The sequence below is a fragment of the Mobula birostris genome, chromosome 15 (genome assembly GCF_030028105.1).
Source record: "Mobula birostris isolate sMobBir1 chromosome 15, sMobBir1.hap1, whole genome shotgun sequence".
Lineage (NCBI taxonomy): Eukaryota > Metazoa > Chordata > Chondrichthyes > Myliobatiformes > Myliobatidae > Mobula > Mobula birostris.
The window spans coordinates 3,723,088-3,737,260 of NC_092384.1; positions in this window are offsets into that span (position 1 = coordinate 3,723,088).

Here is a 14,173-nt window from a genome sequence, read left to right on the forward strand (position 1 = left end):
TACCTAACAAACCAGCTGCATTTATTTTAGTACATTACAAGCAGGGTAGACAAAGGAGATGCAGTAGACGTGATGTACTTGGATTTTCAGAAGGCCTTTGACAAGGTGCCACACGTGAGGCTGTTCAGCAAGGTAAGAGCCCATTGAATTATAGGGAACTTAATAGCGTCGGGGAACATTGGCTGGTCGGCAGAAAACAGAGAGTGGGAATAATGAGATCCTATTCTGGCTGGCAGCCAGTTACCAGTGGAGTTCTACAGTGGTCGGTATTGGGACCACTGCTTTTTAAGATGTACGTCAATGATTTCGAATGCGGTATTAATGGATTGGCTGCTAAATTTGCCGATGAAACAAATGTAAGTGGAGGAGAGAGTGGTCTTGAAGAAATAAAGAGCTGCAGAGAGACTTAGATAGTTTAGAGGAATGAGCAAAGAAGTGACAAATGAAATACAATGTTGGAAAGTGTATGGTTATGCACTTTGCTGGAAGAAATAAACGGGTTGTCTATTATTAAGAGATGGAAAGATTTCAAAATACAGAGATGCAAAGGGAGTTGGAAGTTCTTGTGCAAGGTACCCTAAGCGTTAACCTCCAGGTCGAGTCCGTTGTGAAGAAGGCAAATGCAACGTTGGCATTGCTATCTAGAGGTATCAAATATAAGAGCAGGGACGTGATGTTGAGGCTCTGAAATGCACTCGTGAGACCACACTTGTATTATTCTGTGCAGTTTTTCGGCTGCTTATTTTAGAAAGGATATGCTGACATTGGAGAGGGTTCAGAGAAGATTCACGAAATTGATTCTGGGAATGAAAGGTTTACCGTATGAGGACACGCTTTGGCAGCTCTAGGGCTGGATTCCCTGGAGTTCAGGAGAATGAGGGGGCATCTCACAGAAACATTCCGAATGTTAAAACGCCTGAACAGATTTGATATGGCAAACTTATTTCCAATGGTAGAGGACTCTAGGACAAGAGGGTATAACTTCAGGATTGAAGGTCGTCCTTTTAGAACTGAGCTACGGAGAAATTACTTTAGTCAGAAGGTGGTAAATATGGAATTTGTTGCCATAATCGGCTGTGGAAGCCAGGTCATTGGCTGTATTTAAGGCAAAGATTGATAGGCCTTTGATTAGCCAAACCATCAAAGGGTATGGGGTGAAAACAGGAGAGTGGAGATGACTGGACGAATTGCATCAGTCTATGATTTAATGGCGGAGCAGACTGGATGACCCTAATGACCTATATCTGCTCCTATATCGTATGGTCTTCTGGTCTTATCTCAATACCATGTCCTATGAGCCAAACCTATCAAGTGCCTTCTTCACTACCCTGTTCTAGAGTTTCAGCATGTTCTAGCGTGGTATGGATTTGCAACACAAGATCAAACTTCTAACTTTCATTTGCTCTATTTTTCATACAAGAGGAATAATCCCAAAATGTAGATGTCAGAATTTTATGGCTATCTACCACTCCACGAATTATATAATTAGGTATCCATGTTGCAATCGCAACTTGTCAATAGCAAACATCCCGAAAGAATAAAAATCATCCAGTTGTCAAGTTTGTCCACTATCAAGAAAACCATTTTAGATCCAGTTTGCTAACACGGTTTTTCTTCGTGCTTTAACATACCGGAACTGAGTACAATTTGAAATCTTGTCAAAAGTATTACAGGAGTTGATGTAAACTAATCTACTGCGTCGTTATATCCCATTTTCTAAGCTCCTTATATTACAGTGTGAACACTCTGCTGCACAGAACCGAGTCATTCGGCTCGTCTAGCTTACTCTATTGGCCACTGTTCACCCATGTCATCAGCAAATGTTCAAATTATTCTTCCGTGTCTCCAGGGAAAAGGAAATAAAATAACTGGTCGACAATGTTTTATTTACTCGCAGTGTGCATATGCTGTAGAGAATAATTTGAAAGATCTAGTTTTGCAGGGATCTCTATATTTTCTTTCCGAATTTGAACACATTTCACACCCTCCATTTATCAATATAGCCAGCATTTGTAAATTCGCCCATCGATGATCTGCGCTCATGATTTGTGCAATTTAGCAAGCAAAGTTTGGAATGCCAAACGTCCAGCAGTAATGTCTTATCCCATAGCGTTGTTATTTCTTCAAATAATTTCAGAATTTTCATATTGCATGCTCATCTGTGTACACAATTCGGGCTGTAAGCATATTATGAGCAAGAACCAATAGAAATAAGGCAAGTGCAAGCGGAGTAGACATTATTTTGACTGTGCCAGTGTTTAAAAAGGCTTTGGCTCATCAGTCCTGGGCGAACTAACGTATCTGGTGAGTTTAGATACAGAGAATATAGACACTTACAGCATATTACAGGATTTTAGGCCCACAACGTCGTGCCGACCATATAACCTACTCTAGAAACTGCCAAGAACTTCCCTGGCGCATAGCCCGCTATATTTCTAAGCTTCATGCACCTAACTAAAATGATGTAAAATGCCCTATCGCATTCGCGTCCATCACCGTGGCCGGCAGTGCATTCCACCCACACCACTTTCTGTGAAAAGGTTACCCTGGGCATTCCTCACGGTACCTATTTCCAAGCACCTTAAAACTATGCCTCATCGTGTTAGCCATTTCAGCCCTGGGAAAATAGCTTTGGCTATTCACGATCAATACCCCTCATCAACTTTTTCTTCCTTCTTGTTTGTTCATTCCTCGCCTGCTAGGACACAGTAGTGCAATGAGAATGGCTCCAGGAGCAGTGTTCTGTACTGTGTGTAGGATGCAAGAAGTCTTAGATGCCCACAGTCTCCCGGATGAACATACCGACACCATGTGCACCGAGTTGCTGAGAAAATGTATGAAGGAACTGAAACTGCAGCTCTGTGACGTTCGATTCACACTGAAGAATGAGGAACTGATAGATAGGAGCTACATGGAGGAAGTCACCTCTGTATTGCAGGAGACAGGTAATTGGATAACTATTAAGAGGAGGAAGAGAAATGAACAGCCAGTGCATAGTAAGCCTGCGGCCGTTTTTCCCAATAATAAGTGCACATATTCAGATACTGTTAAAGGCAACATCGTGCTAGGAGTGAGCCACAGTGACCGGGTCTCTGGCACTAACTCTGCTGTTGTAGCTCAGAAGAACAGACAAGTGAACAGGACTGCAGTGCTGATAGTAGATCCCACAGTCAAAGAGGCAGAGAGGAGATTCTGTGTGTGTGTGTGTGTTGGAGACACCCGGACTGCATGTTGCCTCTCCAGCGCCATGATCATCGATGTCTGAGATCGGTCCCATGGCAGTCTCAAGGACGACTGTGCACACCCAGATGCCTTGTTGCATATTGGCATCAATGAGATAGGCGACAAAGACAGGAGGTCTGGAAGAAGGAATTTAGAGATTGGGTAGAACGCTGAAAACAGGACCTCCCAGATAGTGATCTGTGAATTGCTGCGTGTGCCACATGCAAGTTAGAATAAAAATTGGACGATTTGGCAGGTGAATGCTGTGGCTAAGGAACTGGTGCATGGAATATAGATTCAGACATATGGTCATTGGAATCTCTTCTGGGGTAAAGGGACAGGTTACACATGAAACCAAGGGGTTCCATAATCTTGCGGATAGGTTTGCTAAGAGTTGTTCGGGAGTAGTAAGGTTGTGGTCTACAAGTCAGGACGGGAGACAGAAAATGCAGCCTGAAATTAAATGTTGCAACAGTCGTGGGGGATTTTGATATGCAGGTAAATCGGGAAAATAAGTTTGGTGCTGGAATCCATGAAAGGAAATTTCCAGCAAACCTATGAGGTGGCTTTTTAGAGGAACTAGCTGTTAACCGTTTACACCAACTAGCAGGAAAATTAGCTATTCTGGATGTTGTGCAGTTAACCGGAAAGATGAGAGAGCTTAAGGTAAAAGTACTCCTATTGGACAGCTGTTAAAATATACCAGAATTCGCGCTAAGCTAAGCTAAAGTCAAAGGCATTACCAGGCAATTACTGAGGCATGAGAGAGCACTTGGTCAAAATCACTGGAAATGAAAACTGGCAGGAATGACGGCTGAGCAGTAAAGGTGGAATTTCTGCAAGCAAATCGACTGTGACTACACCACACATGAGGCTGCTTAACAAATTATGAGCCTATGTTAATACAGGAAATATCCTAGGATGGATAAAGTAGTTTTCAATTGTCAGGAGAAAAAGAGTGGGAATAAAGGGAGCCATTTCTGGTTGACTAGGGTTGACTATTGGTGTTTCACAGGGGCCTCTGTTGGGGTTACTTTTGTACGTTATATGTCAATGATTTCGATGACAGAATTGATGGCTTTCGTTCAAGATTTGCCGACGATATGAAGATACGTAAAAGGGCAGGTTGTTTTGAAGAACTGGAGAAGCTACAAAAGGACGTAAATTTATCATGAGAATGGACAAAGAAAGGTAAGATGGTATACAGTGTCAGGAAAATGTACAGTCATGCACTTGGTTAGAAGAAATAAAATAATGACTATTTTCTAAATCGAGAGTAATTTTTTTAAAAATGAGTGGTAGTGCAACTTGGGAGTCCCTATTAGTTAGTTTGCGGGTTGAGTCTGTGGTGAGCAACGCAATTTCAATGTTGGCATTCATCCCAAGAGGAGGGAATAAAAAAAAAATACCGAGAGGTATTGTTGAGACTTTATATAGTACTGGCATGGCCTCTGTTGGAGTATTATGAGCATGATTGGCCCTGTTATCATAGAAAGACTGTGCTGGCACTGGAAAGGTTTCAAAGGAAGTTCACCGAAATGATTGCAGAATTGAACGGCTTCTCATATGAACAGTCGTTGATGGCTCTGGGCCTGCATTCACTACAATTCATTGAAACCGGTCGAATGGTGAAAGGCATTGATCGAGTGGAGATGGATAGCATGTTTTCGGTGGCTAGAGACACTATGACCTGAGGTCACAGGGTCTTTTTAGAACATATATGAGGAGGAATTTCTTCACCCAGAGGGTAGTGAACCTATGGAATTCGGTGACACAGGTGGTTGTGGGGGCCAAATGTTTACCTATATTTAAGGCAGAGGTTGATAGCCTTTTATTGGTCAAGGGATGAATGGAAACAGGAAGAGGCAGGTGATTGGGGCTGAGAGGAAAAGTGTATCAGCCATGCTGAAATGATAGAGCAGCCTCGGTGGGCCAAATAGCCTAATTCTGTTCCTAAATCTTATGGTCTTACGCATTGCTTACTGAGTTCCTCTAACATTTGGTATGTGCTAATTATTTATACTTCTCATCATGCAGAAACAACTGATTTGGCTTTAATTGTCCTTTGGGGGATTAATAAAAATATTTATTTAATGTCTATTGCCGCTTAGCAACGCCACAGTTTGCCCCTCTTATCATTCTGCCGTTAATTTACGTGTGAAATCTCAGTGTGAAATGTCTTACTGCTGGTTTATTTCTGAACAGTTACAATTCATAACAGAATGTATTGTGTTATCCCACCACTTTGTGGCCACCATCTGTTAATAAACAAAATAGCTGGCATCACCGTTAACGAAATATCATGTATTTCAACAGAAAAGGATGCAAAGTAAATTGAAAGCTATTTCCAATCTGTTTGAGTAATCATTTTAATTCGTTCACGAGTGACAGGGGCCATGGACAATGTATTAATTGTCCAACCACAAATACTTCTGAACTGTAGAAGAACTTAAAATCTTTCTGGGTGAAGAAACATTATAGACAAGTTTCCTTTCCTGAAAATCTAACAGTTTTGTCTTTCCCAGTAACGAGCGTAATTTGCTGCTTTCAAGTATATTTAACTATTATTGAGGCGGGAAAAAATTCTAAGCAGCAGCCGACAGAATAGATCAAGCCGACTCAGAGAGTTGTTTCAGGTTAGATTAATCCCTACATATCCAAAGAGCCTTAAATTGTTTCACAATTATAATTTAAATTTATTGAATTGGTCTCTACAAACAGCATTCCAGGCAAATTTCTTCCTGTGTCTTGGAACATGTAACAATAAGAAACCAAAAGATCAATTATAATCACTGCTGTAAATGGTGATTTTAAATTTCGGCTATTGCACCAAAGGCCCTTTCTTTCTTTCTTTCTTTCTTTCTTTCTTTCTTTCTTTCTTACTTTCTCCCTTTCTTTCTTCCTTTCTTTCTTTCTTTCTTTCTTTTCTTTCTGTCCTGACGAAGTGTCTCGACCCGAAACATCGACTCTACCTCTTCCTAGAGATTCTGCCTGACCTGCTGCATTCACCAGCAACTTTTATGTGTGTTGCTTGAAATTCCAGCATCTGCAGATTTCCTCGTGTTTGCGTTGAGAACCTAAATTAGTTGCATGGCCTTTTCCGTATTCTGCCGTATTAAACCGTGGCGTTCTCTCTTCACATATGCTCTGATACTGAAGTCACACATTCTCTCAGAATACTTCGGTTGGTAACGGATAAATAACATGCATCCCAGACATGTAACACTGAACGTCCTTCTCCTATTGTAGGAAATTTATGCTCCTTACGTTGGTGCACAATGTCTACATGCTGCAGTACCCAAATACGAATCTCAATTCGGAATACAAGTAGCTGGAAAACAGCCTGCTACTCAATAAATATTATCACTTCAAAATCGGAATAAGAATGATATTTAGGTTCAATATCACCAGCATATGCCGAGAATTTCTTGTTTTGCGGCAGCATTGCATTGCAATAGATAATACACAAAAAAAAACTAGATAGGTTGTGCAAAAAGAGAGCAAAAATGGTGAAGAAGTGAAGGTGGCTTCCATGTCCATTCAGAAATATGAGACCGCAAAAACGTTAAGTATGTCTGTCCAGTCTCTTAACTATCCTCGTTGACGTTAACAATAAGTAGTTGGCATGCCCTGTGTGATCCACGTACTTAATGATCGATTCCGTTTCTCTGTGACAGCGTCTTTTGAAGATGTGTTGATACTGGAGATGCTCGTGCCCGTCAGACAATAGACCATAAGACACCGGAACAGAATCAGGCCATTCAGCCCATCGCATCTGCTCTGTCATCCCATCAAGGCTGATCCCACTTCCCACTCATACTCACACATCTGCCTCCTCGCCATATTCTTTGTTGCCGTAAACGATCAAGAAACGATCAATCCGCGTTAAATACTGCATACCCACGCTGTTGGCCTCCACTGAAGTCAGTGGCAGAATATTCCACAGATTTACCAGTCTTTGGCAAAAACAATCCTTCCTTACCCCTGTTCTTGTCATGGTCCGGTCCGTGAAGTCCGCATTCCGGTTCATGGTCTGGTCCGTGGACTCAGGACTCCGGGTCTTCTAGCTGTCCCTAGATTGACTAAATCAAAGGCACCTGATTCCCATCTTTGGGATGGCAACATAAGCAGCCTTGGGATTGCGTGTGGGCTGCTGGTTTGTCTTGTCAGTCCCCCTTAGAACAATCTGCTGGTGGAAGGTTAGTGAAACCATTTGTGATCTCTAGGCCTGGTTAGAGCACAACTGCTTCATGGAGCCTTGTTGCCACTTGTTGGAGCTGTCTTTGCGGTTTGGATTCGGCTGGTTCCCGGGCCAGCTGAGTGGCTGCCAGCCACTCCGAGCTAGGGAGGGATCCGGCTGTTTCTGTAGCCAGCTGAGGTTGCTGGCTGAACTGAGACTCGGAGCTACCCCGGAGCAGAGATGGAACTGTCTGTTGTTCTTTGGTGTTTGTCTTTTCTTGTCCTCGCCTCCGTAGGGTAAGTCAGGCCGTCTTGTCGTTGCCCTGCGGGGGGACCTGCCTTGTCTTTGCCTCTGTTGGGTAAGTCTGGCTGCCCTGCCATTACCCAACAGATGGACCTGTCACACCCTGCTGTGGAGTAGTTTGACTCCCAACTTGTCTTATGATAAGCCCCGGCTCTATATCTACGTTCCGTCCTGTCTCATGTTAGTCTCGTGTTAAAGATGTCCCGCCTTGTCGAAGGATAAGTCCCCACTCTAGGCTGATGTTTAGTTCCCAGTCTGTGTCTGAGCTCTGAGAACCCAGGCCTCGACGATCCCGCAGCCAAGCTCCTAGAACCCCAGCCTCGACGGTCCAGCAGCCAAGCTCCAAGAAGCCCAGACTCGAGAATCCCGCAGCCAAGATCCAAGAACCCCAGCCTCGAGGATCTCGCAGCCAAGCTCCAAGAGCCCCAGCCTCGAGGATCTCGCAGCCAAGCTCCAAGAGCCCCAGCCTCGAGGATCTCGCAGCCAAGCTCCAAGAGCCCCAACCTCGAGGATCTCGCAGCCAAGCTCCAAGAGCCCGAGCCTCGAGGATCTCGCAGCCAAGCTCCACGAGCCCCAGCCTCGAGGATCTCGCAGCCAAGCTCCACGAGCCCCAGCCTCGAGGATCTCGCAGCCAAGCTCCACGAGCCCCAGCCTCGAGGATCTCGCAGCCAAGCTCCACGAGCCCCAGCCTCGAGGATCTCGCAGCCAAGCTCCACGAGCCCCAGCCTCGAGGATCTCGCAGCCAAGCTCCACGAGCCCCAGCCTCGAGGATCTCGCAGCCAAGCTCCACGAGCCCCAGCCTCGTGGATCTCGCAGCCAAGCTCCACGAGCCCCAGCCTCCAGGATCTCGCAGCCAAGCTCCACGAGCCCCAGCCTCGAGGATCTCGCAGCCAAGCTCCACGAGCCCCAGCCTCGAGGATCTCGCAGCCAAGCTCCACGAGCCCCAGCCTCGAGGATCTCGCAGCCAAGCTCCACGAGCCCCAGCCTCGAGGATCTCGCAGCCAAGCTCCACGAGCCCCAGCCTCGAGGATCCCGCAGCCAAGCTCCACGAGCCCCAGCCTCGAGGATCCCGCAGCCAAGCTCCAAGAGCCCCAGCCTCGAGGATCCCGCAGCCAAGCTCCAAGAGCCCCAGCCTCGAGGATCCCGCAGCCAAGCTCCAAGAGCCCCAGCCTCGAGGATCCCGCAGCCAAGCTCCAAGAGCCCCAGCCTCGAGGATCCCGCAGCCAAGCTCCAAGAGCCCCAGCCTCGAGGATCCCGCAGCCAAGCTCCAAGAGCCCCAGCCTCGAGGATCTCGCTCCAAGAGCCCCAGCCTCGAGGATCTCGCAGCCAAGCTCCAAGAGCCCCAGCCTCGAGGATCTCGCAGCCAAGCTCCACGAGCCCCAGCCTCGAGGATCTCGCAACCAAGTTCCACGAGCCCCAGCCTCGAGGATCTCGCAGCCAAGCTCCACGAGCCCCAGCCTCGTGGATCTCGCAGCCAAGCTCCACGAGCCCCAGCCTCGAGGATCTCGCAGCCAAGCTCCACGAGCCCCATACCTCGAGGATCTCGCAGCCAAGCTCCACGAGCCCCAGCCTCGAGGATCTCGCAGCCAAGCTCCACGAGCCCCAGCCTCGAGGATCTCGCAGCCAAGCTCCACGAGCCCCAGCCTCGAGGATCTCGCAGCCAAGCTCCACGAGCCCCAGCCTCGAGGATCTCGCAGCCAAGCTCCACGAGCCCCAGCCTCGAGGATCTCGCAGCCAAGCTCCACGAGCCCCAGCCTCGAGGATCTCGCAGCCAAGCTCCACGAGCCCCAGCCTCGAGGATCTCGCAGCCAAGCTCCACGAGCCCCAGCCTCGAGGATCTCGCAGCCAAGCTCCGCGAGCCCCAGCCTCGAGGATCTCGCAGCCAACCTCCAAGAGCCCCTGCCTCGTGGATCTCGCAGCCAAGCTCCGCGAGCCCCAGCCTCGAGGATCTCGCAGCCAAGCTCCACGAGCCCCAGCCTCGAGGATCTCGCAGCCAAGCTCCACGAGCCCCAGCCTCGAGGATCTCGCAGCCAAGCTCCACGAGCCCCAGCCTCGAGGATCTCGCAGCCAAGCTCCACGAGCCCCAGCCTCGAGGATCTCGCAGCCAAGCTCCACGAGCCCCAGCCTCGAGGATCTCGCAGCCAAGCTCCACGAGCCCCAGCCTCGAGGATCTCGCAGCCAAGCTCCACGAGCCCCAGCCTCGAGGATCTCGCAGCCAAGCTCCACGAGCCCCAGCCTCGAGGATCACGCAGCCAAGCTCCACGAGCCCCAGCCTCGAGGATCTCGCAGCCAAGCTCCAAGAACCCCAGCCTCGTGGATCTCGCAACCAAGCACCAAGAACCCCAGCCTCGTGGATCTCGCAGCCAAGCTCCAAGAACCCCAGCCTCGAGGATCCCGGGGCAATGTCATGTCCTTGCCTGGATCTGACGTCGGAGCAGTCCGAGGCAAGACTCGGTTTCTGGGTCCTTGTCCATTCTCGTCCTCGGAGTCCAAGCCTTGTCTCCTAGACCATGGTTCCTTCGCCTGGCCCCGCTTTCTCTAGCCCAAGTCTGCATTCTTGTGCCTGCTCCTGGTCTGAAACCTGTCATGTCCCTACTCTAGACAAGTCCTTTTCCTTGTAATTCAGTGTCTGTGTCTTGCATTTGAGTCCATTCCCAGCACCACAGTGTGATAGCTCTAAAATGTCACCACTCAGTTTTGAGGCTGTGCCCTCTAGTTCTCTATTTCCCCCACCTTGGGAAACATTATCTCCATATCCACCATACCTCGTCCATTCACCATCCGGTAGGTATCAATGAGATCCCAACTCATTCTTTTCCATTCCACTAAGTACAGGCCCCAGCTGCCAAACGCTCCTGATATTTAACCCTCTTAATTCCTGGAATCATCCTCTGGACTCTTTCCAATGACAACATATTCTTACCGAGATATGGGGCCAAAACTGCAGCCAATATTCCCGGCAACCTGACGAATGTTTTACAAAGGTTCAGAGTTATCTTCTGGCTTTTATATTCGTTTTCCTTTGATATAAATGTCAACATTGCAATTATCATCTTTACCACGGACTCTACCTGTAAATTTACCTTCTGGGAGTCTTGCACGAAATCTCCTAAGTCCTTCCGCCCCTCCGATGTGTAAACCTTCTCCCTATTTAGATAATAGTCCTCATTATTGTTTCTTTTACCAAAATGCATTATCATACATTTCTCAACATTATATTCCACCTGCCATATTTGCCCATTCTTCTAATTTGTCTAAGTCTTGCTGCATCTGCATTGCTTCGACAGCACTACCTAACCCTCCATGGATCTTCGTATCATTCGAAACCCGCCACAAGACCATCAATTCTATTATCTAGATCGCTGACAAATATTGTGAGAAGCAGTGGTCCCAATACTGACCCTTGAGGAAAACCAGAAAAAACCCTTTTATTTCTACTCCTGCCCCCTATCTCTCAGCCACTCCTCCACCAATGTCAGTATCATTCCTGTAACGCCATAGGATCTTGTTACGTAGTATCATGTTTGGCAAGTTATCAAGTGCCTTCTGAAAATCCCAGTAAATGTCATTCACTGCCTCTCCTTTCTCCACCCTGCTTTGTTATATCCTTGAAGGACTATTACAGATTGGTCAGGTAAGATTCCCCTTGAGAGAAACCACACCAACTTTGACGTATTTTATCATTAGTCTCTAAGTATCTTAAAACCTCATACTTAATAACATACTCTAAACATTTCCCAACAACTGCGGTTAGGCTACCAGGCTTATAATTTTCATTATTTTGCCTTCCTCCATCCTTAAGGGGTTGGGTAACATTTGCAATCTTTCAGTCTTCCGAGACCATGCCAGAATCAAGTGATTCTTGAAAGATTACGAGCAACGCATCCGCTATCTCTTCAGCAACCTCTCTCAGGACTCTGGGACCGACCGACCATAACACCGTTCAGTTTACCTCGCACGTTTTAACGTTTTAATAGCAGTGACACTCAGTCCTGCTCCCTGACAATCACAGCCCTCTGCCAGACAGCTAGTGTCTTCCACTGTAAAAACAGATGCAAAATACCTTTTAGTTCATCTGCGATTTCTTTGCCCCCCAATATCAACTCTTAGCTCCCTGTCACCTTTATATAACCGACAAAAATTGGCATCCTGCTTTATATGTCATATGCGGGTGTGGCGCTGGAAGCGGACCCAAATGCAAGACACAGGCACTACAGTACAAGGAACTGGACAGGACTAGAGCCGAGAGTTAGGGACGTGACTGATTGCAGACAAGGAGCTGGGACAAGAACACTGACTTGGGCTAGGACATTATGCTAGGATCAGGACTAGGAGCCTGGCCTTGGACTCCGAGCCGGAGACTGAACAAGGACCCAGAACCTGGGTCTTGACATGGGCTCGGTAACCGGAACTAAGCGAGGACATGACGTGGCTACAGGACTGGACATGCCTTGGGTTCTTCATGGCTTGGTTACTTCATGGTTTGGGCACTTCTAGGCGAGGACATGACAAGGCTTGTTTTCGGACTCCGAGCCAGAGACTAGACAAGGACCCAGAACCTGGGACTTAACTCGAACTCGGACTCCGGAATTAGGCGAAGACATGACGTGGTCTTGGGAGAAAGGACTTGGCGAAGCTGCAGGACAGAATGCAAGATTCCTGGGCAAGACGAGAGAACTCCAGTACAGGACGATGGAACTCCAGCACAGGACGACGCACATGGAGAGGATGAGGCATATGGCAGGACGAGAACACAAAGCCTTGACTTGGACAAGACGAGGTTCTTGGACATAACTTAGACAGGCCGAGGTACAAGGACAGGACGAGACCGCGAAGCCTCGCCTTGGTCTTGGGAGACAGGAACGCAGAGCCTTGGTAGAGGGAGACATGAACGCAGAGCCTTGGTCGAGGGAGAACAGGAAGATGGGACACAGAGCCGGGACCCCTCCTTGGAAACAGGACGTAGGGCCGGGACTCATACGCAGAATGCTGAACACGACGAGACAGTTCCCAACACTAGGTAGCGGGAAACGGCCGGAACTACCTAGCGAAGGCGTAGACACAAAATCAGCTACAAACAACGAAAGACAATTCCTTATCTAGGCACAGCAAGGCTCCTGTCTGCTCCGGCGGTAGAACTTGACAGGCGAGGACGCAGACGAGGTTGCAGGCAGGGCTTCAGGGAGAAGTTGCAGGCAAGACTGCAGGAAGAGGCTTCACTTAACGCTTCAGGCAGAGGTTGCATGCAAGTCTTCAGGCAGAAGGTGAAGGGAAGGGAAGGGAACAGTCCAGCAAATGAAGCTGAACTCAGGAGCTACTTATGTAGCCAGCTCAAAATCAGAATAATGTGCCTCAATTAAGGCACACAACAGGACAAGGGAAAACTGGAAAACCTGGAATACGGATCTCTCGACCGGAACGTGAACCGGAATGCAGGCTTCCCAGACATCCCGGCTAGTATCCTCCTGTGTACATTAAGCTCCCTAATAAGATCTGACTTGTAATTCAACAACCAATCTAGGATGACCTTTCCGTAGTAGGTTCAAGCACAAGCTGCTCTAGGAAGCCATCTGGTAGGTATTCAACAAATTCCCTTTCTTGCGATCCGGGTCCAACATGATTTTCCTAATTCCTTGCATATTGAAGTCTCTTATTACAAATGTGTCATCCCCTTATTACACACCTTTTCAATCTCTCTTCGCAATCTCGACTCCACATATTATCCACTATTTGAGGGCCGATATAAGATTCCCATATTGTTTTTGTTTTAACCTTTATAGTCTCTTGACTCCGACCACAAAGATTCATCAGTCTCTGATCCGATGTCACCTCTTTCTGAAGATGTAATCCCATCCCTTATCAACAGATATCACCAACCGCTTATGACTTCCTGACTGTCTTGTCGATGTAAATTATATCCTCTGATGTTCAGCTTCCAACTAGGGGTTTCATTTAGCCATGACTCAGTGATACCCACAACGTTGTACAGACAAGTGCGCCACAGGTTCGTCCACATTATTCCAAATGGTACGCACATTTAAATACAGGAACTTCAGTCCTGCATTGTTAATCCTTTTGAATTTTGCTTCTGTGGTACAATTTAACTCTTTGCTCCGTCTACAGTTTTTACCGTTTGTGTATTGTTAACTCTGCAAGAAGTGTTACAAATTTAGAGTGTTTGTTGCCGCAGAAGAACATGTGCCAGCCACAGAGTTGAATAATTCTAGGCAGTACACTAGGTCATTTTTCATCACCAGTAATATCAGCATTTGGGTGCTTTGATAAAATGACAATAATGACATTACATCACTGGCCGATTTCGAACGGATCTTGTTGCTTCTGGATTATGTAATCGCATTCGGTGCACCTGTTCAAACGCTGAGGATGAAATTAGTCACTTTTTATTTCCTCTAGTAGCAGCTGAAAATGATGAGACCTTAAGTCGCTACCAGGAAAATCAGGTAAGAT